The following is a 23436-nucleotide window of genomic DNA, read 5'->3' on the forward strand; positions in this document are numbered from 1 at the left end:
AGCACAGAAGGGTATGTAACAATAGTCTCCTGCCCCACCTTGCCTCAGCCCTATTCCTCTCTCTAGAGAAAACCACTTTTAAATATGTGAACTGGTTTCTTCTGGGGGTTACCTTCTTATCTCCAAATGGGTGCTGTCATCATTTGGGTTCTCTGGGAAACAAACTTCGAGATTTGTTTGCAGAAGGCCCAACAAGGGGGTGTAGGAACAGCATGGAAAAGAAGGAAGCAGGATTAGGGGTTGTGGGGGAAGTGAATTAAGGGTAGCAAGAGAGAGCTTGGCCAATCCCACGGGGAATTCTCAGGCTGGGTGAATCTCTCAGGACCGTCCTGAATGGAGGTAACTGGCACATCATCTAGCCTTGGTTGTGAACTGTTCCCAGAAAGGGGGTAAGGACTTGGGAAAGGCAGCTGCTTCTGCTGAGAACAATGCCTGTGAAAGAGCTCAGCTGAGAGCTGCCAGGGAACAAAACGCCCCAGCAGTGGTGAGCAGTCTTCAAGGGGACACCTGGGCAGCACCATGTGGCACCCATGCTATTCACTCCTTGCTCCTCGGGTCCACTTGCTGTATAATCATTTCAGCCTTATCCTTTTTTTTTTTTTTAAGATTTATTTATTTATTCATGATAGAGAGAGAGAGAGAGAGAGAGAGACAGGCAGAGGGAGAAGCAGGCTCCAGGCAAGAAGCCCGACGCGGGACTTGATCCCGGGACTCCAGGTTCGAGCTCTGGGCCAAAGGCAGGCGCCAAACCACTGAGCCACCCAGGGATCCCCTTTTTCAGCCTACCCTTAAACAGCTTGGATCCTGCTTGATCTCTTCCCAGAGACCTAGGACCTGCTTGATCTCTTCCCAGAGAAGTTTGTAAATGGAAAGTTAATGGGGCTCGTTATGGTCCCACTATAGAGAGGTTCTGGAGCTCCATCTGGCAGTCATCTCCCTCCTTTGTTACCCATTCTGGATTGCTCCCAGCCTCAGCTAGCGCTTCTGCTAGGGGAAGACATAGCTTGAGGAGTCTGAGCTCCAAGAGTCTGGTCTCATGGCCTTTTTAGACTGTGAACCCTTGGGTTTCGGATGCAATCTTTCTGCTCTCTGAAGCCCTGACTCCTCCTGATGCTAAGGAGAGATTTCTTCTGCTGGAAGAATGAGTCTTTTTTTTTTTTTTTTTTAAAGTAAGCTCTATGCTTAGCATGGGGCTTGGACTCACAACCCCGAGATCAACAGTCACATGCTTTGACTGAGCCAGTCAAGTGCCTTGAATGAATTTAAAATTTTTATTTATTTATTTATTTATTTATTTATTTATTTATTTATTTATTTATTATTTAGTCTCCAGGTCTCTTGGCCATGGTAGAGAGCAGGTGTAGCTTAGTTTACTAGGTGTGTGTGTGTGTGTCTACTGCGGTAGAAGCATTCTGCTTCTGGAAACTGTGACCTGTAGAAACTCAGAGTCTAGAGGTATGAGAACAGGAATTTCCTGAATGATTCACTGACAGTAATGATAAGCATGGATACTTCTACTTCCATCCCTTAGTTCCTGGATGCATGTATTTTACCTCTTGGGGACACAGTACCATATTATTGTCATTGACTTAAAATGTATAATACCACATACTGAAGGCTAGTGCCCCAGGCTGCAGGGTTTCATCTCTGAGTTGATACCTTAGCTATGTTTTCAAAGGGCTTTTCCATTGATCCATCAGATGGCGGCTTCAGGATGGTGTGGCATACGATAGTACCAGTGGATCCCCAGGTCATATGTCCAGATACTTTTGTTATAAAGTGGGTCCCATGATCCCTAGTGATTCTACGCAGGATCTAATGCTGATGGACCAGACAGTATGTGAACTCTTGGAGAGTAGGCTTTGCAGACAAGAAAGTCAAAGCCACACCCAGAATATTTATCAATTCCTAAGAAATGAATCAAGCCCTTTCCATGTTTGGTTTGGAGGGAACCCAATGTAATTAACATGCCAAGAAATGGCTCATTGATTTCCTCTAGGGATGGTCCCAAATCGGAGTCTCAGCATTGGGCTGTTTGCAGCAACCATAGCCTTGGTTGGCAGCAATCAGTCTTGATGAGTGGGAGCCCACACTGTTGTACCCAGGTATAGCCTCCACCACTGCTGCCATAGCTACTACATTTATAACCTTGTTGTCCCTGTTTTGCGATGGCCAAGGAGAGAGACTAGTTGACCCTAGCTGGCTTAGTCATTTTCTTTCACTTTGTGTTGTAGTGTCTCTTCTATGATGGATGTTCTCTCGTGGGTGTTATATGACACAAAGACCTTCACATTTTCTGATTCCCATAGGTCCATACACACACCTCTTCTGCATATTTCCCTGCCCCCAAGCTTCTAATCTTACTCATTCGAGGCTCCTGATTGATAAATTAAGCCATTTACCACTGTCCGTGAATCTCTATTCTAACACCAGGCTATTTCTTTTTTCACACGAAGTGGATGACCATGTACAGGGCCAGAAGTTCTGCTTTTTGGGAGGATTTCCCCTCACTACCGTCTCTCAAGGCCACTTCTGAGTGGGCTTTCAGGGCTGCAACAATTCATTTGGGCTTGCAGTGCCATATTGAGCTGACGCCTGCCCTACTTTTAGCTGTTTCCCTTGTGCCATTGGAATTCCACAGTATAGAGATTACCTGAAATCTTTAACCTCTTCACACAATGCTTTTCCCCATACCTCCTATCTTGCAGAAAGCTTGGCTCCTCTTCTCCCTCCCTCTTCAAGACACTTCTTTTTTTTTTAAGACACTTCTTTTATTATTTTTTTAATTGGAGTTCAATTTGCCAACATATAGCATATCACCCAGTGCTCATCCCGTCAAGTGCCCCCCTCAGTGCCTGTCACCCAGTCACCCCCACCCCCTGCCCACCTCCCTTTCCACCACCCCTTGTTCACTTCCCAGAGTTAGGAGTCTCTCATGTTCTGTCATCCTCACTGATATTTTCATTCATTTTCTCTCCTTTCCTCTTTATTCCCTTTCACTATTTTTTATATTCCTCAAATGAATGATACCATATAATGTTTGTCCTTCCCTGATTGACTTATTTCACTCAGCATAATACCCTCCAGTTCCATCCACATCGAAGCAAATGGTGGGTATTTGTCGTTTCTAATGGCTGAGGAATATTCCATTGTATACATAGACCACAGCTTCTTTATCCATTCATCTTTCGATGGACACCGAGGCTCCTTCCACAGTTTGGCTCTTGTGGATGTTGCTGCTGTAAACATTAGGGTGCAGGTGTTCCAGCGTTTCACTGCATCTGTATCTTTGGGCTAAATCCCCAGCAGTGCAATTGCTGGGTTGTAGGGAAGATTTATTTTTAACTCTCAAGACACTTCTTTTCTTGCTCTTCTTCCAAATGCCCTTTTCTCCTATGGGACAAGAATGAAAAATTTGGCCCTGTATTCTTCATTATCTCTTTCAGCCTATTATAGGCTGTACAGCCACTCTGCTGTACAAACACACAACCCACATGGAGATGCTTTTGGTGTCTTATGTCACATCCCCTTAGCTGACCTATGACTTTAGCTGCAACTGTGGTCACTTGTGGTTGCACACTGATGTTGTCTCACTCTGACAGTCTGTGCAGGCAGGCACAATTCTGAACAGGAAGGAGAAGGTAGAGACATACTGCCCCCAGAGGTGGCCCTAAACTACTGGGAGAGGAGATAGTGGATCGTGCCTCAGGCTTCTATCAGTGAGAAGATAGAAGGCCCCAGCCTTCTATCATTTCTGAAATGCATTCTACGTGGTTCTTCATTTCTTAAGAGACTTGAATCATAGGTACCCGAAGAAGTAACTAGCTTACTAAAACATTCTTCCTCTGCTCTCTCCTTTCTTGTCTACCTCTCCATTCAACATAATTTTGGCTACCTAGGTCACATATATTTTTTGTTAAATTTTTGTTGGATATACTTTCATACGATGGTAGGTAGTATATATATTTTTTGTTTTAGCTATGTTTATAGTTGGTTTTTGTTTGGTACAGAAATATCTGTTAATATTATATGTATTAAATTGTTGTTGTTGTTAAGTAGGCTCCATGCCCAGTGTGAAGCCAACACAGGGCTTGAACTCATGACCTTGAGATTGAGACTTGAACATGATCAAGAGTTGGACGCTCAACTGACTGAGCCCCCTAGGCACAGTTTATGTATTAATCTTATATCCAATTTAATTTGATAAGTTCTATTATTCTTAATTGTTAGTTTATACTCTTGTTTGGTAATGTAAAAAATCATATCATCTTTTTTGTTCTGTAAACTTTATTTCCTCTTTTTTGTTCTTTAAGCCTTTATTATTCTTGTTGTACAGTTCCGTGTAGGGCCTCTGATGCAGCATCAAATAAAAGTGAGGACGTCAGGCTTTCTTCTCAATTCTCAGTTTGGGAATGAATCAGCTATTTCCCCATTTAGGATAATATTTGCTGTAAGATGTCAATGGTTATTATTTATCAGGTTAAGGAATGCCCTCTAGTTCTAATTTACAAAGTTTTAAAATTCTGAATAGGCACGGGACTTGATCCAATGTTTTTTTCTGTTTCTACTGAGATATTCTTATAGTTTTCTCTTTTATTTATTTTTTTTATTTTAAAGGTTTTATTTATTTTTTTTCATGAGAGACACACAGAGAGAGGCAGAGACATAGGCAGAGGGAAAAACAGTCTCCTCGAGAGGAGCACGATGTGGAACTTGATCCCAGGACCCTGGGATCACTCCCTGAGCCAAAGGTAGACGTTCAACCACTGAGCCACCCAGGCACCCCCTCATGGTTTTTCTCTTAATCAGCTTATATGGTCAATTACATTGATAGATTTTCTAATATTAAACATTGTTGTATAACTAGATAAATCCTATTTTTTTTTAAATTTATGATAGTCACAGAGAGAGAGAGAGAGAGGCAGAGACATAGGCAGAGGGAGAAGCAGTCTCCATGCACTGGGAGCCTGACGTGGGATTCGATCCCGGGTCTCCAGGATCGGGCCCTGGGCCAAAGGCAGGCGCTAAACCGCTCTGCCACCCAGGGATCCCGGTAAATCCTATTTTGTAGTGGTGTTTTTTCTTTCTTCCTTTCTTTCATCTGGTTAGATTCAATTTGCTAATGTTTTGGGAAGGATTTTTGCCTTTGTTTTCATGAGTGAAATAAACTTGATATTTCCTTGTTACACCATCTTCATTAGATGTATTAGGTTATGCTGGCCTCAACGAAGGACTTGAATAGTATTTTATGTCTTCAATATTCTAGAGGAATTTATCTTTTTCTGGCATGTTAATTCATTTAGCACTCATTCACTTGTTTTTAACTTTCTAAAGTTTTGTTCCATTTACTATCTGCTGTTACCTCTCCATTCTTCTTATCTTTTATGGGTATATGCCATTCTAGTAGGGTTTCAGAAGTTGGAGATAAATGTTTGTTCAGTTTGTCGTGTTTAACCCCAAATCTGGTATCTCTAGTTCCTTTTTATTTATCTGTTTAGTTTTTTTTTTAAAAAAAGATTTTATTTATTTATTCATGAGACACACACACACACACACACACAGAAAGGCAGAGACACAGGCAGAGGGAGAAGCAGGCTCCATGCAGGGAGCCCAATGTGGGACTCCATTCTGGGACTCCAGGATCATGTCCTGGGCCAAAGGCAGGCAGGCGCTCAACTGCTGAGCCACCCAGGCATCCCTGTTAAGTTTAATTAATTGAGGATTGATTATATTAATGAGCAGGTTCAGGTCTGAGCCTGCATATTTAAATTATTTTTTTAAGGATTTATTTATTTTAGATATATATATAGAGAGAGTGCACATGGGGAGAGGGACAGAGGGGAAGGGAGAGAATCTTTAGGCAGACTCCCACTAAGTGCAGAGCCTGACACACGGCTGTATCCCAGGACCCTGAGATCATGACCCGAGCCAAAACCAAGAGTCAAATGCTTAAATGACTGAGCCACCCAGGTGCCCCTTAAATGGGGGCACCTTTTAGTGGAAGACCTAAGAAGCCTATATAACATGAAACAGTATATAATTCAAAAGATATTTATCAACTGAGGAGCAATGAGCACCCCCAGTATCCAGTCTGTAGCTCAAATACTATTTCCCACTAAAAGAATCTGGAATCATTGAAGAATTGTGGGTGATTTCAGGTCTAGGGCAAGAAGTGTACAAGACGAGCCTGGAATACCTTATCATGTGTCAAAATGATTATTATGTGAGAAATTACCTTGATGTTATGATAGCATCTTCATATACTATAGAACAAGTAATCCCAGAGATCACTGAACAGAATGGCTCACAGGCAAAGTTAAGATCTTTGGATCATTTGGTTTATTTAACCAATGAAAAACATTTAGTGAAAAGCAGTGGAATAGAGATGGGGAAGGTTAACCCCCTTAGGATAGGCTGCAACTCAGTAAAGAACCATCCAATGTGAACTTGTGTTATGTAATGTTCATAGATCCTATCTTTCTGCTGCACCAGCCTGTTATAAGGACTAGAGTTATGGGTGAGCAAGGGGACTCAGCAGATTGATGATCACTGGGCCCCAAATGCTCTTGCTCTTGATGGGGTTCAGGACATGTTACCCCAACTATGACACCTTAGCATATTGAATACTTCAAGCTGAAGGAATTTGAGAAAATAGCAAAGCAAGACAGTCTCTCTGATCTTTCCCTGACCTTCCCTGACACAGGTTATAAAATCCTCACATAAGGGATTTCTCCTATGCCTGAAGGAAAAGAGTATCCTTATCTCCACCCTGAGAAGAATCTGAACAAAAAGCTCTTGCTAAGATTCCTCCAGTTTGCTACAATTACCTCGGACTCCTCAACTTATTCCTGGCAGCTGTCCTCTTTTCATCAAATGTTGCATTAAATACTCAGGTCTGTTTCTTGGAGCTTTCATTTCCTTGTGAAGTCTCCTGTGTCACATACAACTTATATTAAATTTGTAGCATTTTCTGCTGTTAATCTGTCTTTGTCAGTTTAATTTTCAGACTCAGCCAGGGACCCTAAGAGGGTCACGGAAAGCTTTCCCTTGCTTACACCCTGTTGTAGGAGCACAAGGGCAAGAATTTCAGGCTCTTGATGGAGTTTGCAAGTTACCATGATGGGTAGCTCTGAGTTTTAGCTGTAAATCTTAGGCAGAGGACACAGAGTGTCAGAATAGGTGTCACAAAGGTATAGCTGATTTAAGATTTTATAAATATTGAGTGTCTCATATTTATTGGAGTTTCATGTGCCTCATGAATATTCAGTGCTAACTTACTTTGTTCTTTTCTTCCATATCAGCAGACACCTGTTCTACTCATCAAGGTCTAACTTGTTTCAAAGTTATCTGATTCTTTTTTAAAATTTAATTTATTTATTTACTAGAGAGAGAGAGAGATATCATGCATGGGCACAACTGGGGGAAGGGGCAGAGGGAGAGGGAGAGGGAGAAGCAGGCTCCCACTGAGCAGGGAACTCCCTATGGGGCTCCATCCCAGGACTTTGAGATGATGACCTGAGCCGAAGGCAGATGCTTAACTTACTGAGCCACCCAGGGACCCCAAGTTATCCACTTCTATACTTAATGTCATCTATCTTTCGTATTGGTTTCATTCTCTTATTTTCTATAGCAGATCTGAATATTCTTAATATTCTTAAGTAACGTGGCAAACTCATATCACAAGTGATGTAGTTTTTGAATGTTGGTGAGGTCTGAAACTGATGGCTGAGAAAAAATTCTTGAGAAGTCTTTGATGTGAAAAGGTGATTTTATTAAAGCACAGGGACAGGGCCCGTGGGCAGAAAGAGCTGCTGCACCAAGGCTGTGAGGGGTGACTGATTATATACTTGGGAGTTGGAGGAGGTAGGAAAAAAGGGAGGTTTTCAAAAGAAATGTTCCTTTTTAAAAAAATTTTATTTTTTATTTTTTAAAAAAGATTTTGTTTATTTGATAGAGAGAGAGAGAGCACACAAGCAGGGGGAGCAGCAGAGGAAGAGGAAAGGGCAGGCTCCCCAGTGAGCAGGGAGCCCGATGTAGGGCTCGATCCCAGAACCCTGAGATCATGAGCCAAAGGCAGATGATTAACTGGCTGAGCCACCCAGGTGCCCCCCAAAGAACTTTCATATACTGAAGAGAACCTACAAGATATTGGAGGCCTTGCCATGTCAAGTTAAGGTTGTTTTCCCCTCTAGCATTATATTAAGACAGTCTGTAGTTTCCTTCTGGAAGTTAGGTTATTGAGAAGAATGCTTTTTTTTCTTGTAAATCACTAAGACATTTGTAAACTGAAGGAGTCTGCCCTCCAGCAGGATTGTAATCTCTATAAATTAACCATTTGTTTTTCCTTCCCCTGCTTTTAGAGCAGCCAGGAGTACCAGAGGAATGTCACACATATCTCGCCTCAGGGGAAGTGGGAGTGTGGGATGTCAGCTTGTGCTTTGCCCTCAGCTTGCTTTCTGCTCCTCCATCACCAGGATTCAGGAGCCAACTTGAAGAGGATCCCACTGGTCAAAGATGAGATAATTTAAGAATCAATAAGGATAATAATTGTAATGTAAATGGAATAGAAGGGATGGGAGAAGAAATGGGTAGGAAATATCAGAAAGGGAGACAGAACATAAAGACTCCTAACTCTGGGAAACGAACTAGGGGTGGTAGAAGGGGAGGAGGGCGGGCCGTGGGGGTGAATGGGTGACGGGCACTGAGGGGGGCACTTGATGGTATAAGCACTGGGTGTTGTTCTGTATGTTGGCAAATTGAACACCAATAAAAAATAAATTTATTATTAAAAAATAATTGTAATGTTCAAAATGCATCAAACACATTTAATGACATGAGTTTATAATGACACTACAAATAAATACAAATACAAACAAAAACAAATCTTTAGCTGGTAACCATTAGATGATGCTGGTGAAACAACTCATTATTCTCAAAATGGGGCTTTCCGATATGAACTATCCCACTGGGTAACTATTTAGTAGATGAGGAAGTTTCTCTTCCCACAAACAGTCTAGTTAGTAAATGAAGAAGGAATGATAAGAATATCACCATTTTGCAATACCAAATAAATGAATAGATCTAAGCACTGAGCATCAAAGACTATTCATATCACACAAAAAAGACAACCACACAGGTACCTCTTTTTAAATTTAAATTCAATTATTTAACACAATGAATTGTTAGTTTCACAGGTAGAGTTCAGTGATTCATCAGTGGTATATAACACCACGTGCATTATGTGTCTCTGGACAGGAGAACACAATACCACAGGTGAGGTAGTCTTGCATACAAAAAGCCAACTCTGAATCTGAATGAGCCCTGGTGTAGTTTATATAATCCATTCTTGGGTAATGTCAGTATCACCTGATGACTTGTTAGAAATGCAAATTTTCAGGACTGCCCCAGACCAGAATCAGAAACTCTGAAGGTAGGGCCCTGCAATCTGTTTTAACAAGTCATTCAGATAAGCCTGATACTTTTGGGAAGGATTGAGAGTCACTGCCTAATTTTTTTTTTTTAAAGATTTTATTTATTTATTCACGAAAGACACAGAGGGAGAGGCAGGGACCTATGTCAGGTGCCCTGAGAATCACTGCTTTAAATACAATACCGATTTACAAGAAATCAAAGGAAAATATTACACAATATCAAGCTCATATAGGTCAAATAAATCCAGACTGTGGAAAATTCTTATCAGAAAAAACGACCCAGGGTAGCCTGGGTGGCTCAGTGGTTTAGCGCCTGCCTTTGGCCCAGGGCATGATCCTAGAGACCCAGAATCGAGTCCCATGTCAGGCTCCCTGCATGGAGCCTGTTTCTGCCTCTGTCTGTCTGTCTCTCTGTCTCTCTGTCTCTCATGAATAAATAAAATCTTAAAAAAACAACAACGAGAAACTTAAAAAAAGAAAAGAAAAAACGACCCAGTTTCTTTACATTTAAATTGTATGGAAATAAAAAGCAAAGAAGGGGAACTATGCATTAAGAGACTTGGGTAACATGCAGACCAATGACTTACTGAGTTCTTTGAAGCCAAATGCTGCGGCATCTTCCAACATTTTTTTTCAGCAGTGCTTATCATATAATAGGTGCCTTGTAAATGTTTAGCTTCAGTATTCTTATTCAATTAAATCATTATTTATTAAATGAATGAATAAATAGGTACACTCCAAATTCTGGGTTTCAGATCCCTAGATCATTTATTTAATAATTTATTTAAGTTCCATTATTATTCAATAATTTTTGATACTCATTCAATAATTAAGACTTTTTAAAAAAGATTTTTTTTAATTTTTTTATTATTTATTTATGAGAGTCATACAGAGAGAGAGAGAGAGAGAGAGAGAGAGAGGCAGAGACATAGGTAGAGGGAGAAGCAGGCTCCATGCACCGGGAGCCTGACGTGGGATTCGATCCCGGGTCTCCAGGATCGCGCCCTGGGCCAAAGGCAGGCGCCAAACCGCTGCGCCACCCAGGGATCCCTTAAAAAAGATTTTATTTCAGAGAGAGAGAGAGAGAGAGAGAGAAGCAGACTCCTGCTGAGCAGGGAGCCAGATGTGGGGCTTCATCCCAGGACCCCGAGATCACAACCCAAGCTGAAGTCAGACACTTAACCGACTGAGCCACCCAGGTGCGGCAATAATTAAGACTTTAAAAAAAATAATTAAGACTTTTATTTTTTATTTTTGTTTTTAAAAATATTTTATTTGTTTATTCATGAGAGACACAGGGAGGGAGAGGCAGAAACACAGAGGGAGAAGCAGGCTCCACTAGGGAGCCCGATGTAGGACTCGATTCCAGACCCTGGGATCACACTCTGAGCCAAAGGCAGACGCTCAACCACTGAGCCACCCAGGCGTCCCAATAATTAAGACTTTTAATGGTTGAATGAAAGTAGGAGACATCTTCTGACAATAATTATTCAATGTTGCATTACACATATTCAAATAGAATCTATTATATATTTTATAGATTACTTTGCTCTTCTTATTTCATCATGGCTTCTAGGCTGAAAATAGTGGAAGATGGGAAGCTCTTGTGCAGTGCAGATTTTCCGGCCTTGGCGATGATCTTTGTAAAAATACGCAAAGTTGAAGCGGGGACTGATTTTAGGTCTTTCCTCTTGGAGCTTCCTTGGGTTCCACCAGAGGGCGCTCCATACTGCGTGGCTTTAGGGAGGCACGAGGTACACAGGACACTACTCAGTACCGGCACATTCACTTATTTAGCAAATGTGTATTGAGTATACAATGGAATATTCCTCAGCCATTAGAAACGACAAATACCCACCATTTGCTTCAACGTGGATGGAACTGGAGGGTATTATGCTGAGTGAAATAAGTCAATCAGGAAAGGACAAACATTATATGGTCTCATTCATTTGGGGATATAAAAAATAGTCAAAGGGAATAAAGGGGAAAGGAGAAAAAATAAGTGGGAAATATCAGAAAGGGAGACAGAACATGAGAGACTCCTAACTCTGGGAAAGGTACTAGGGGTGGTGGAAGGGGAGGTGGGCGGGGGGTGAGGGTGACTGGGTGATGGGCACTGAGGGGGGCACTTGATGGGATGAGCACTGGGTGTTATTCTATATGTTGGCAAATTGAACACCAATAAAAAATAAATTTAAAAATTATTTTTCTTGTATAAACTTAAAAAAATGTGTATTGAGTGCCTATTATATGCCTAGAAGTCTTATGTGCTGAGGTTGCAGAGACGATGAAGACCTGGAATCTGGGGGATGCCTGGGTGGCTCAGCCCTTAAGCGTCTGCCATCAGCTCAGGGTGTGATCCTGGAGACCCGGGATCGATTCCCGCATCAGGCTCCCTGCATGGAGTCTGCTTCTCCCTCTGCCTGTGTCTCTGCCTCTCTTTCTGTGTCTCTCATGAATAAATAAATAAAATCTTAAAAAAAAAAAAAAGAAAGAAAGGACCTGGAATCTTCCCTCAAGGGAGTGGACAAAGGTAGCATGTGGATGGCTCAGCAGGTTAAGCTTCTGACTTGATTTTGGCTCAGGTCATGATATTAGGATCCTGGAACAGAGCCTGGACTCCGTGCTCAGTGAAGAGTCTGCTTGAGGATTCTTCCTCTCCCTCTGCTCCTCCCCTTGCTCCTGCTCTCTCTCTCTCTCTCAAATAAATAAATCTTTTTTAAAAAGCGGAGGCAGACGTGTAAACAAGTAATGATGGCATAGTGCAGCAAGGGCTATAATAAAAGTTTTGCAAGGTGTTAAGGGAACTATTAACTCTGACTGGAGGGGCCAGGAAAATCTTCATAGAATGTGAGCTGAATCTTGAAAGGCAAATCAGGATTCATCAGGTGGACATAACATGTATGGGTACACCTGAGGAAGTAAGACCAAGCACGTGATTAGTTTGGCATGGCTAAGAATAAGGTTCAAGGATGCTGGAAAAAGGGGAAGTGGGGCTGGATATTTGGCAGGGGCCAGATGATCAAAGGCCTTAATCCATGAAAAGAGAATACCCATTAATGTGTAGATCAACTCAATAACTGTATGAGAAATCTTAGACTTTTAAAATATATATATTTTATTTATTTATTCATGAGAAACACAGAGAGAGGCAGAGACATAGGCAGAGGGAGAAGCAGGCTCCCTTTTGGGAGCCCAATACAGGACTCAATCCCAGGACCCTGGGATCAGGGCCCGAGCCAAAGGCAGATGTCAACCACTGAGCCACACAGGCATCCCAAGATTTTAAACTCTTAGGGGAGATTATGCCCTTATCATACTTACACACAAAATAGTTGTTTATTTAAAAAATTAAAAAAAATTTAAAGTAATCTCTACACCCAACTAGAGGCTCAAACTTACAACTCCAAGATCCAGAGTCTCATGCTCCTCTGACTGAGTCAGCCAGTTACCCCTATATTTTTATTTCTTAAAGGTCCTCAGGGACCATTTACACAATTCATAAGATAACCATTCTCGTGATTTTACAACTAATGCCCAATTTGGTCACTCATTTCTTCCCCCACCTTCTTAAAATTTGATCTGTGTGACTTAAATGTGTCTAAATATGAAACTCACTCTCACAAGTGTGAAGACTGGCTACGATTAAGGATCTCAAAAAACTTGTGGTTCTTTCACCCTTCTAAGACAATTCCAAAAGAGTCATTCTAGAAATGTTTGGGATGATGTCAGCATCATTACAATAAAAGCTTGCAGTGAAGGTGACAGCTCTAATGCATGAATAAATTTTATTTTAAAAATTGAAGTATAGTTGATGTACAATGTTGCATTTGTTTCAAATGTTTTATTACTTTATGTAATTTAGTTTTTAAATTGAAGTATAGTTGATACCCAATGTCAAGATGACAGCTTTATTTTTTTTTATTTTTTAAGATTTTATTTATTTATTCATGAGAGACACAGAGAGGCAGAAACATAGGCAGATGGAGAAGTGATCCCAGGACCCCAGGATCATGCCCTGAGCCGAAGGCAGACGCTCAACCACTGAGCCACCCGGGTGTCCCAAGGCGACAACTTTAAGTGATACTTTTTGCTTTTTCTTTAAAAGAAAGACCCTTCCTCTGGTTATTTACTAGCCTGGCACCGCAGACATTGATCCTGGGGCTTCACACACCGGAACTAACTTTTCCCTGAGCATTTCCGCCTTCTGAAGCTGGGGGCAGTCCCCCACCAAGAGGGGCAGGAGCCCTTTCCCTCTCTTGCTCTGACTCACCTGAGAAGACTCATATCCTTTTTGCCTGGACAAGTGGCTGACTGCCCTTTCCACCCAGAAACACTCCTGAGCCAACAGGTCCAACCTGCTCTCTTCCCTTCAAGGCCTCAGGCCTCAGTGGGGAGGGGAGAGGAGGGCAGACAGGCTAAAATGCCTTAGCTAACTCAGCACCTTTGCTGCTTCTCCACATTGAACAGATCCATGGTGAGAAACAGTGGTTCTGAGGCCTGAGGCAGCTTATTAGTGAAATAATAACCTGACTTTAATTTTCTTTCTGAGTTCGACTGAACTCAAGGACAAAGCACTATATATATTTTTGAATTTTATTTATTTATTCATGAGAGACACAGAGAGGCAGAGACACAGGCAGAGGGAGAAGCAGGCTCCCTGTGGGAGCCTGATGTGGGACTCGATCCGAGGACCTCGGGATCATGACCCAAGCCAAAGGCAGACGCTCAACCCCTGAGCCACCCAGGTGCCCTGGATGAAGCACTTTAAATCAGAAGAGTAGACTCTTTGAATGGAAAGGGCTGGCAGGGTTCTTGGAAGTCACCCTGTCCACTCCCATCGTCTTATAAATGTGGAAACTGTGAACTCAAGAATTTAAAGTAGTGCCCCCGTGACAGTCCTGCTGTCTGCCTGTTTTTCCCATGTAAGTGTCAGTAATGCCACTTTCACTCTCAGAAGTGTCCTAGTTTGGATGATAAATTATACGGCCACCCACACGCCCTGACTTAAAAGAAAAGAAAGGCTGTGAGTAGGTGGGGAGCAGAGGAAGAAAGTTAGAAGGAGGAGACAGTATGAAAAAGAGATAGAGGTACATGTGGCCTGCTCAGTTGGACCCTGTGACTCTTGATTTCAGGGTCCTGAGTTCAAGTCCCATGTTGGGCATAGTGTTTACTTTTAAAGAAAAGGAGTGGGTAAGAGATGAAAGTAAGAATGCATTTAGTATGTCTGATCTCTTGATCTCTTTTTCAGTGATTCTGTTGCTAAATAACATTTTCTTTCATGAGTTTTTGCTTTTCAGGGTAAAAGAGATAATAATAATATAGGGGTGCCTGGGTGGCTCAGTTGGTTAAGTACCTGCCTTCAGCTCAGGTCATGGTCTCAGCATCCTGGGATCCAGCCCTGCCTAGGGTGCCCTGCTCCATGAGGAGTCTGCTTCTTCCTTTGCCACTCCCTCTTTTTTTTTTTTAATTTTTTTTTTATTTTTATGACAGTCACAGAGAGAGAGAGAGAGGCAGAGACACAGGCAGAGGGAGAAGCAGGCTCCATGCACCGGGAGCCCAACGTGGGATTCGATCCTGGGTCTCCAGGATCGCGCCCTGGGCCAAAGGCAGGCGCCAAACCGCTGCGCCACCCAGGGATCCCTGCCACTCCCTCTGCTCATGTTCTAAGTTTCTCTCAAATAAAATCTTAAAAAAATAATAAATATAAATTTTAAGATTTTAGCCAATTTGGGGCTCCTGGGTGGCTCAGTCGTTAAGCATGACTTCAGCTCAGGTCATGTTATCAGGGTCGTGAGTTCAAGCTCTAAGTGGAGCCCTATGTTGAGACCACAGAGAGCTCTGAGGGCGCTGTGCTCAGCGTGGAGTCCGCTTGAGATTCTCTTCCTCTCCCTCTCCCTCTGTGCCTCCTCCTGCTCATGTTCTCATGCTCTCTCTCTCTCTCAGGTTGATAAATAAATCTTAATTTTTTTAAAAGCCAATTAGGAGTTTCTTATTACAAGTCCTATGGTTGAATTTGACTGTTACAAGCAAATCGCCACAAGTCATTACATATAAGAATACCAAAGAAACAAACTAGGCAAAAACCTCAAAATGGTAGTGGCTTTTTGGGAAAAGAACAACCTGACTTTGGTCTTGTCAAGAAAAAGAATTTTTACTCAATACTTATGCTTTCACCATTATCCTTAAGAGAACTCACTTCTGCTAAGCTAAGATCAGTTTACTCACCAATGTGTGGGGAACACCTGCTTTGTGTTAAGGTGCTGTGCTGATCAGTGAGATGGGGCACTTCTTTTCAAGAAGCTGGTAAACTTTTTAATGACCGTGTGTTTCGTGTGTTTCAATGAATGATTACAGATATTTTATAAGAATGTCACAGTGTCACATCTGTCTTATGTTTTAGAATTCCCTGTGTTCCATTGTACCATGATTAAGATGTCAGGTCATTGGTATAGAGAGTTTTCTTTTTAAGTCAGGTTTTTATTTACCTAGCTGTAGAAAAGCATACAATCAGAAGCATGCAGCCTGATGAATTTCCACAGAGTGGATATATCCATGGAATGAGCACCAGGAGAGGAAAACAGCAGGTCAAGAACCTCAGAAGCCAGACTCATGCTCCCTGCTGGTTACTGTCCTCACACCAAGGATAACCCCCATCCTGCTCTTTACCACCATAGATTAGTTTTGCCAGTTGTTGAACTCAATATAGATTAAATCATATAGAGAATGTTCATATGGTTTTAAAAACACGTGTATTCAAGGGTACCTGGGTGGCTGGTCTGGGATTGGGTCCCGCATTGGGCTCCCAGTGAAGACCCTGCTTCTCCCTCTGCCTGTGTCTCTGCCTCTCTCTCGGTGTCTCTCGCGAATAAATAAATAAATCTTAAAAAAAAAAAAAAGGATGTGATAGGATCCTTGTGGTGATGGGAATATTCTGTATTTTGACTGTTAATATCCTGGTTGTGATATTGTGCTAGGGTTTCACAATATGTTACCATTGGAAGAAACTGAGTCATACCATCTCTGTTATTTCTCACAGCTGATGTGAGTCTACAAGTATCTCAACATAAAAAGTTTAATTAAGAAACATATTAAGATTAATTTTAAAAAGCGACGTGACAGTATTAGGTCTGCCTTTCTCATGTCAACAGCATCAGGGGTCAGTGGATGGGGATGTGTTCTTTCTGGTTTGCCACAGTGCCCATTCACTTCTTATTGTCTCATCGTTGGCTAGCTTCACTCATTTGTTACCTGCCTATGCCTAGGTCGAGGTCCATGCTAGATGGAGAGAAGGGCTACAAATGGTTTTCCCACTTTTTTTTTTTAGGTATGTGCTATTTCAAGATTAGATTTCCTCACTCTAGTTCATTATGGAGATTCTTACCAGATTTTGACATTAGCTTTGCCTCTTTTGAATTCATTTTCATTTCACATCTTTGTAGCATTGCTGGGAGGGGCTGCACGATGATTTGCTGGCTGAATGCCATTGACAATCAGAAACACCATCATGTAATCATTTTCAGTGACATTCTCCTCTTTTTAATTTTTCTAGTTCTTTAGATAGCTTTTCTTCCACTTGGCTCCCCCCATTGGCAACCCATAGGCTCACCCCTTTGCTGCTGACCTTCATGAGCTTGAATAACTTTATCTCTCTGGGTGTGAACACTGCCATATGTATAATAGAGATTAGGCCCATCAGTGTTTCCTTAACCAGCACTCAGCCAACACTGGAGTATGACCAATATGTGGTTCTACTGCATGTGCTTAGTACAAGGCTCACACCATATGCTTCCTGCCGTGCCATCTGCGACACCCACGCTGTTCTATACCCTATGTGATGAGTCCTCTGATCATGGCCTTGGATGCAGCGACAATGTCAAGTTACTTATAATACCTTTAAACACTTAGTTTTGCATTTTTCTCCTTAAGGACCTATAGTGTCCAGGTAGTCTGCAGATACCATTTGGAGAAGCACTGTCCTCATTTTTTTCGGTGAACAGAAAGTTCTGGAAAGATTAACAGGTGATGTGTACAGACATTTTTTTTTGTTCTACGTTAACCTATTAAAACCCCTGAGAAGTACTGTAGCTATAAACAAAACAAACAAAAACAAAATCTGTTTTTGTTTAACCTAGCATTTCTCCTGAGTACAGAATCATCTTTTTATTCAACACTTACTAACACCTGGAGAAATGGTGTTTGTCTGAATGATCATTTAGGGCATGTTAGTAGCAGCGACACATCTCCACGATTCCTTGCAGTTCTAAGACTTGGACCCTTGATCCTATGCTCTTTTCCTATCTCCTTTTTCCCTGGAACAAACACCATCCTTTCATTGCTTGAGTTACAGATGCCATACTTCTCTGGCCTGTGATGTCCTCTTAAACCTAGTGTGTCTCCAATTCCCTTTTCCCTGTGAGATGATTGTTGAAAATAGTAAAGAATGAGAGGTGGCATTAAAAGGACGCAGGAGAGAATAGTGCTGAGTCTGAGGCCAGGGGGAGAACAGAATTGCTGATTTGGATTTCAAGTAAAGACTTGCAGCAAACTTGTTCGGGAAGCTTCCACTTGCTGTTATCCTGTCAGCAGGGTGATTGCAAGTTCAGCTTTATTCTGGGAAGCTTAGGTCTGTTTTCAAAGGTAAAGCATGCTGTTTTCATGATGTTTATGGAGGAAAATATTTGGAGGTGTTGGAAAAGGTGAAGCCTTTTCCTATTTTGCTTGGCACAGTGTGGCTCAAGTGGAGACTCCGTCTTTTAATTAACCAAGAGATTATTTTCCATCCTCTTACTGTTATAATTCAGTGGGTGCTTGTTGCCACCACTTTTGATTATCCTTAAATCCTTAAGTGGGTGTAAAACCCTTTAATAACGTCTATTACCTTCAGGAAAAGTGAAGCCTCTTTATCATTACTGACATTCTTATTGCCGTTATCTTATTTGTGTTTAAAATTTCCAATACTGGGGTGCCTGGTTGGCTCAGTCAGAGGGCACATGACTCCTGATCTCCAGGAGTGAGTTCGAGCCCTATGTTGGGTGTAGGGATTACTTAAAAATAAAATTTTTTTTAAAGGTTCTATTTATTTGAGAGAGAGAGAGAGAGAATGAGCAAAAGAGAGAGAACGAGTGAGAGGAGTAGGAGAGGGAGAGGGAGTAGACTCCCCACTGAGCAGGAAGCCTGATATATGACTTTATCCAGGGACTCTGGGATCATGACCTAAACCAAAGGTAGATGCCCAACAGACTGAGCTATTCAGGTGCCCCTTAAAAACAAAATATATATTTTTAAAGATTTTATTTGTTTATTCATGAGAGACACACAGAAAGAGGCAGAGACATAGACAGAGGGAGAAGCAGGCTCCTCACAGGGAGCCAGATGTGGGACTTAATCCTTGGACCTGGGATCATGCCCTGAGCTGATGGCAGATGCTCAACCACTGAGCCACCCCAGGTGTCCTTAAAAATAAAATATTAAAAAAAAATCAAATTAAATGCCCATGAATTATTAAAATATCCCTTACATTTTCAGAATTTAACTGAGAATGCTTGTCATACAATGGAGACAAAAGAATCTTACCTTCCATAGCTACTTTCCTGAAATTCTGCTCTTATATTCTAAGCTTGCTTTGTAGAAGTACCACAGGGTTTAGAATTAAAACCCAGCTACACCTGGGGCAGCTGGGTGGCTCAGTCAGTTGAGTGTCTATTGGTTTTGGCTCATGTCATGATCTCAGGGCTCTGTGCTCAGCAGGAGTTGCTTATGATTTTCTCTCTCCCTCTCCCTCTGCCCCTTCTCCCCACTTGGGTGTGCCCACTCCTGCTTTCTCTTTCTTTCTCAAATAAATGAATAAATCTTAAAAGAAAAAAAAAAAAACCCTGCCACACTATCTCCCAGCTATGTGGTCTTTGGCAAGTTTCTTCCAGGATCATTTCCTCAGCTGTGAAATGGGGATATAAGGGGTGGCTGGGTGGCTCAGTTGGTTAAGCGTCTGACTCTTGATCTCAGCTCAGGTCTTGATCTTGGGGTTACGAGTTTAAGCCCTGCATTAGGCTCCACGCTGGGCATGGATCCTACTTATAAAAAAATAAATAGGAATATTAATAAAGTACTTTCTAAGGTTGTTGTGAGATGTAAAGATATGAAAAGTAAGCTATATAACAAGTGATGGTTCTAGTATTACCACACTCCAGCATCCTACTTGAAATTCCTACACAGGCCACACTGTTTTAACCCTAATGCCAAGACCTTGGCCCAGAGGACTCTGAGCTTTTGACAAGTAGATGCCAGGTATGTTTAACCTCTTCAGAGCAGGCTTCTCGAGTGCTCGAGTGCAGAGTTTGTTCTTATTCTTGTGCTATCACTTGCACCTGGCATGTACTTTATCATTGCAAAGCACCTCATATTGTGATACTTCTTAAAAACCCGATCACTCCTTGAGGGCTAAGATCTTATCTTTTCTTTAATCTTTGCATTCCAGAAGACAGCACCTGACTCTTCTAGTTGCTCAAAACGATTTAGTTTTTGAAACTGTTAAAACACACACACACACACACACACACACAAATGAGTAATAGGATACAGATAGAATAAAATGATGATACTTTGGCATAATCCAAACCCACGGTAGACACAATTTCCAAGTATTTTCCCATCAAATCTTTTCTTTTAGGAGAGATGCTGAGAAGAGGATGCCTAATGTGTACTTCACTGATGTGTGTTTCAAAAGTCTTCCAGAATGATGGAGGTGATAGTTGTGGGAAGGGAAGGAAGGCCCTGTGGGTCAAAGAGTGGCCTGCAGGCCAACTGAGGTTGACTGCAGACATGTCTGATAAATTCTAATGAGGAAGGGAGACTAGTATTGTAGAGAGACTTACTTGGCCCTGGAGATGGCCTGGAAGTTAAGCAGGCCTGGTTCCGGATTCTGGTCATGTCAGTAGGTGGGTAACCTTGGGTACATACCATAACTGACCTCTTAGTCTCAGACTTGGGTGAAATTCCTCTGTCAATCTTGCCATCAGCTTATCGCAGACCTCCTACTTTCTCTTTCACACAATTGATTCCCCATCTCCTGTCTCATTCTGGGGCAGTGACCTTTCTTTCCTACCAAACACATAATGGAGAAGTCATTAGGGGAGAACTCCCTCAAGAGGAGAGAAAACTTGATAAACACACACACACACATACACACACACACACACACACACACAGGAAAACTTCTTCAGTTTTTGCCCCCCACCCTTTTACCTTCAAAGTTAGCCTTGTCTATGCCCATCCTGGGGCTCCCCTTATCTAGGCTGACCATATAAATTACCTCCCAAACCGTAACACTGAGGTGTGAAGGGGTACTGTTAATCATTACAGCAGGACAACAAGTATAAACTAGAATGTTCCTGAGCAACCAGAACATTCTTAATCTCTTATTAACAATGAAAGGAGTACACTTCCTTCTGTTTACTGGCTCATTCCTAAAGCATTTTAACCTGCTAAAACTTTCCCTTCTTAAAATCAATATATGAGCCCAAATCTCAAAATCTTCTTTCTACCCGTGTTCCCTTCCAGCTATCTTGTTTTCTGCTTGTCTTCCTAAGCTCTGTCTGTTGAAAACTTCTTCCTCACCTTGTAGTTACCCCTCAAAGTACTGCAAAATAGCCTCCACATCATGACTTTCCTGGTGAAACCACTTTCACCAAGGTCACCAATTGGGGCATCTGGTGGATACTTTTCAGTCCTTATTTTACTTGACTCTCAGCAGCATTTTCTATTTTGTATATTTGCTCTGCTTTCCTTTAGCTTCTGTGACAACCACTCTTTCCTGTTGCTTTCCTCTCTCCTTCCCTTTCACCCGGACACACCTCCTCAGTCTCTGCAGACATTTCCCTCTCCTTGTTCCTTAGGTGTTGTTCAGCCTGTAGATTCTGTCCTAGGACCTCATCCTTTCTCCCTCTACAGTGGTACCGGGACATCTCATCTATTCTCATTCCCACAATTGCCTTCTAGAAGGGTGAAAGACCTGAAACTGGAATCTCTAGCCCAGAGCTCTCTTTGGAGCTCAGGTCTGTTTATCTGGTGGGGTGCTGAGCATCTCTGCTTGGCTGTCCCACCACAAGAATGTCAGATTCAACCACTCCTCATCTGCTCTAATTCAGAGAAAGGCAGCCACTGTCCACCAAGTCAATTATGCTAAAAACTTGGGAATTGTCCTTCAGTACTGACTCACCCTCACTTCCACTTCTGATCATGTACCAATCTCTATCCATTCTATCTCCTCTCCTTCACATCTCCCAAGTGCCTAACTTCTCTCCATTCCCTCTGCCATGGTTTCTGTTCAGGTCAGATCACTGGCCTGAGTTACTATTCCTAGAACAGCCTCCTGCTTCCAGTCTCATTCCTCTCCATTTGCTTTCTCTATGTATTAGTTGAGTGATCATTTAAAAAAATTTTTTTTTTACATTTTTAAAAAAATTTATTTATGATAGTCACAGAGAGAGAGAGAGAGAGAGAGAGGCAGAGACACAGGCAGAAGGAGAAGCAGGCTCCATGCACCGGGAGCCTGATGTGGGATTCGATCCCGGGTCTCCAGGATCGCGCCCTGGGCCAAAGGCAGGCGCCAAACCGCTGCGCCACCCAGGGATCCCTAAGAAAATTTTTTTAAAAAAGTAAACTCTATGCCCAATGTGGGGCTTGCACTCATGACCCTGAAATCAAGAGTCACATGCTCTACCAACTGAGCCAACTGAGCCAGCCAGGTCTCCAGTTGAGCGATCTTTCTTTAAAATATTTTATTTATTTAGGGGCATCTGGGTGGCTCAGTCAGTTAAATGTTTGCCTTGGGCTCAGGCCATGATCCCAGGGTCCTGGGATTGAGTTCCACATCAGACTTCTTGCTCAGTGGGGAGTCTGCTTGTCCCTCTGCCCCTCCTCTGGCTCATGCTCTCTCTCATTCACTCTTTTAAAAAAAGATTTTATTTATTTATTTAAGAGAGAGAGAGTGTGTGTGTGTGCATGGGCACGAATAGAGGAAGGGATAGAGGGAGAGGGAGAGAGATTGTGATTGAACCAAAATCAAGAGTCAGATGCTTAATTGACTAAGCCTCTCAGGTGCCCCTTGAGTGATTTTTTTAAATATACAAATCTGATCAGGTTATTTTTTGGTTAAAAGTTTTCAAAGTCTCTCTACTTGTCTTCAAGATAAAGTCCAAACATCTTAGCCCTTATCAAGAGCCGTTAGGGCCTGGCTTCTGATTAGATTTTCAACCTCACCCCTGGTTAATCATTCTTTTTAGTCTTTTCTCTCTACCTACAATAGGGTTCAATAGGTACTAGAATGAATAAATCTCTCTGAGCCTCAATTTCCTCATCTATGAAGTAGAGACATTTGCTTATCTTGCAATTATGGAGATCAGAAATAATATGTATAATTTGCCTACCACAGCACTGGGTACATATTAGACAACTTAAAAAAAAAGATTTTATTTATTTATTCACAAGAGATACAGAGAGAGAGGCAGAGACACAGGCAGAGGGAGAAGCAGGCTCCACACAGGGAACCTGACAAGGGACTCGATCTCGGGACTCCACGATCACGCCCTGGGCTGAAGGTGGTGCTAAACCACTGAACCACTGGGACTGCCCAATATTAGACAACTTTAAAAAAAATTATTTTTAAGTAATCTCTACACCCAACATGGGGCTGAATTTGTAACCCTGAGATCAAGGGTCTCACACTCCCCTAGCATGGGGAAGGGTAGAAGGAGGGGAGAAACAGACTGCTGAGCAGCTAGTCCAACTGAGCCACCGAGGTGCCCCGGAATTATTTTTTTATTAATGGTAATTTTTATTTGTTAAAAACTACTAGTGGGATGCCTGGGTGGCTCAGTGGTTGAGCATCTGCCTTCGGCCCAGGGCATGGTCCTGGAGTCCCAGGATCAAGTCCCACATCGGGTTCCCACAGAGGGCCTGCTGCTCCCTCTGCCTGTGTCTCTGCTTCTCTCTCTGTGTCTCTCAT

Source organism: Vulpes lagopus, chromosome 10 (genome assembly GCF_018345385.1).
Source record: "Vulpes lagopus strain Blue_001 chromosome 10, ASM1834538v1, whole genome shotgun sequence".
In the NCBI taxonomy this organism is placed as follows: Eukaryota; Metazoa; Chordata; class Mammalia; order Carnivora; family Canidae; genus Vulpes; species Vulpes lagopus.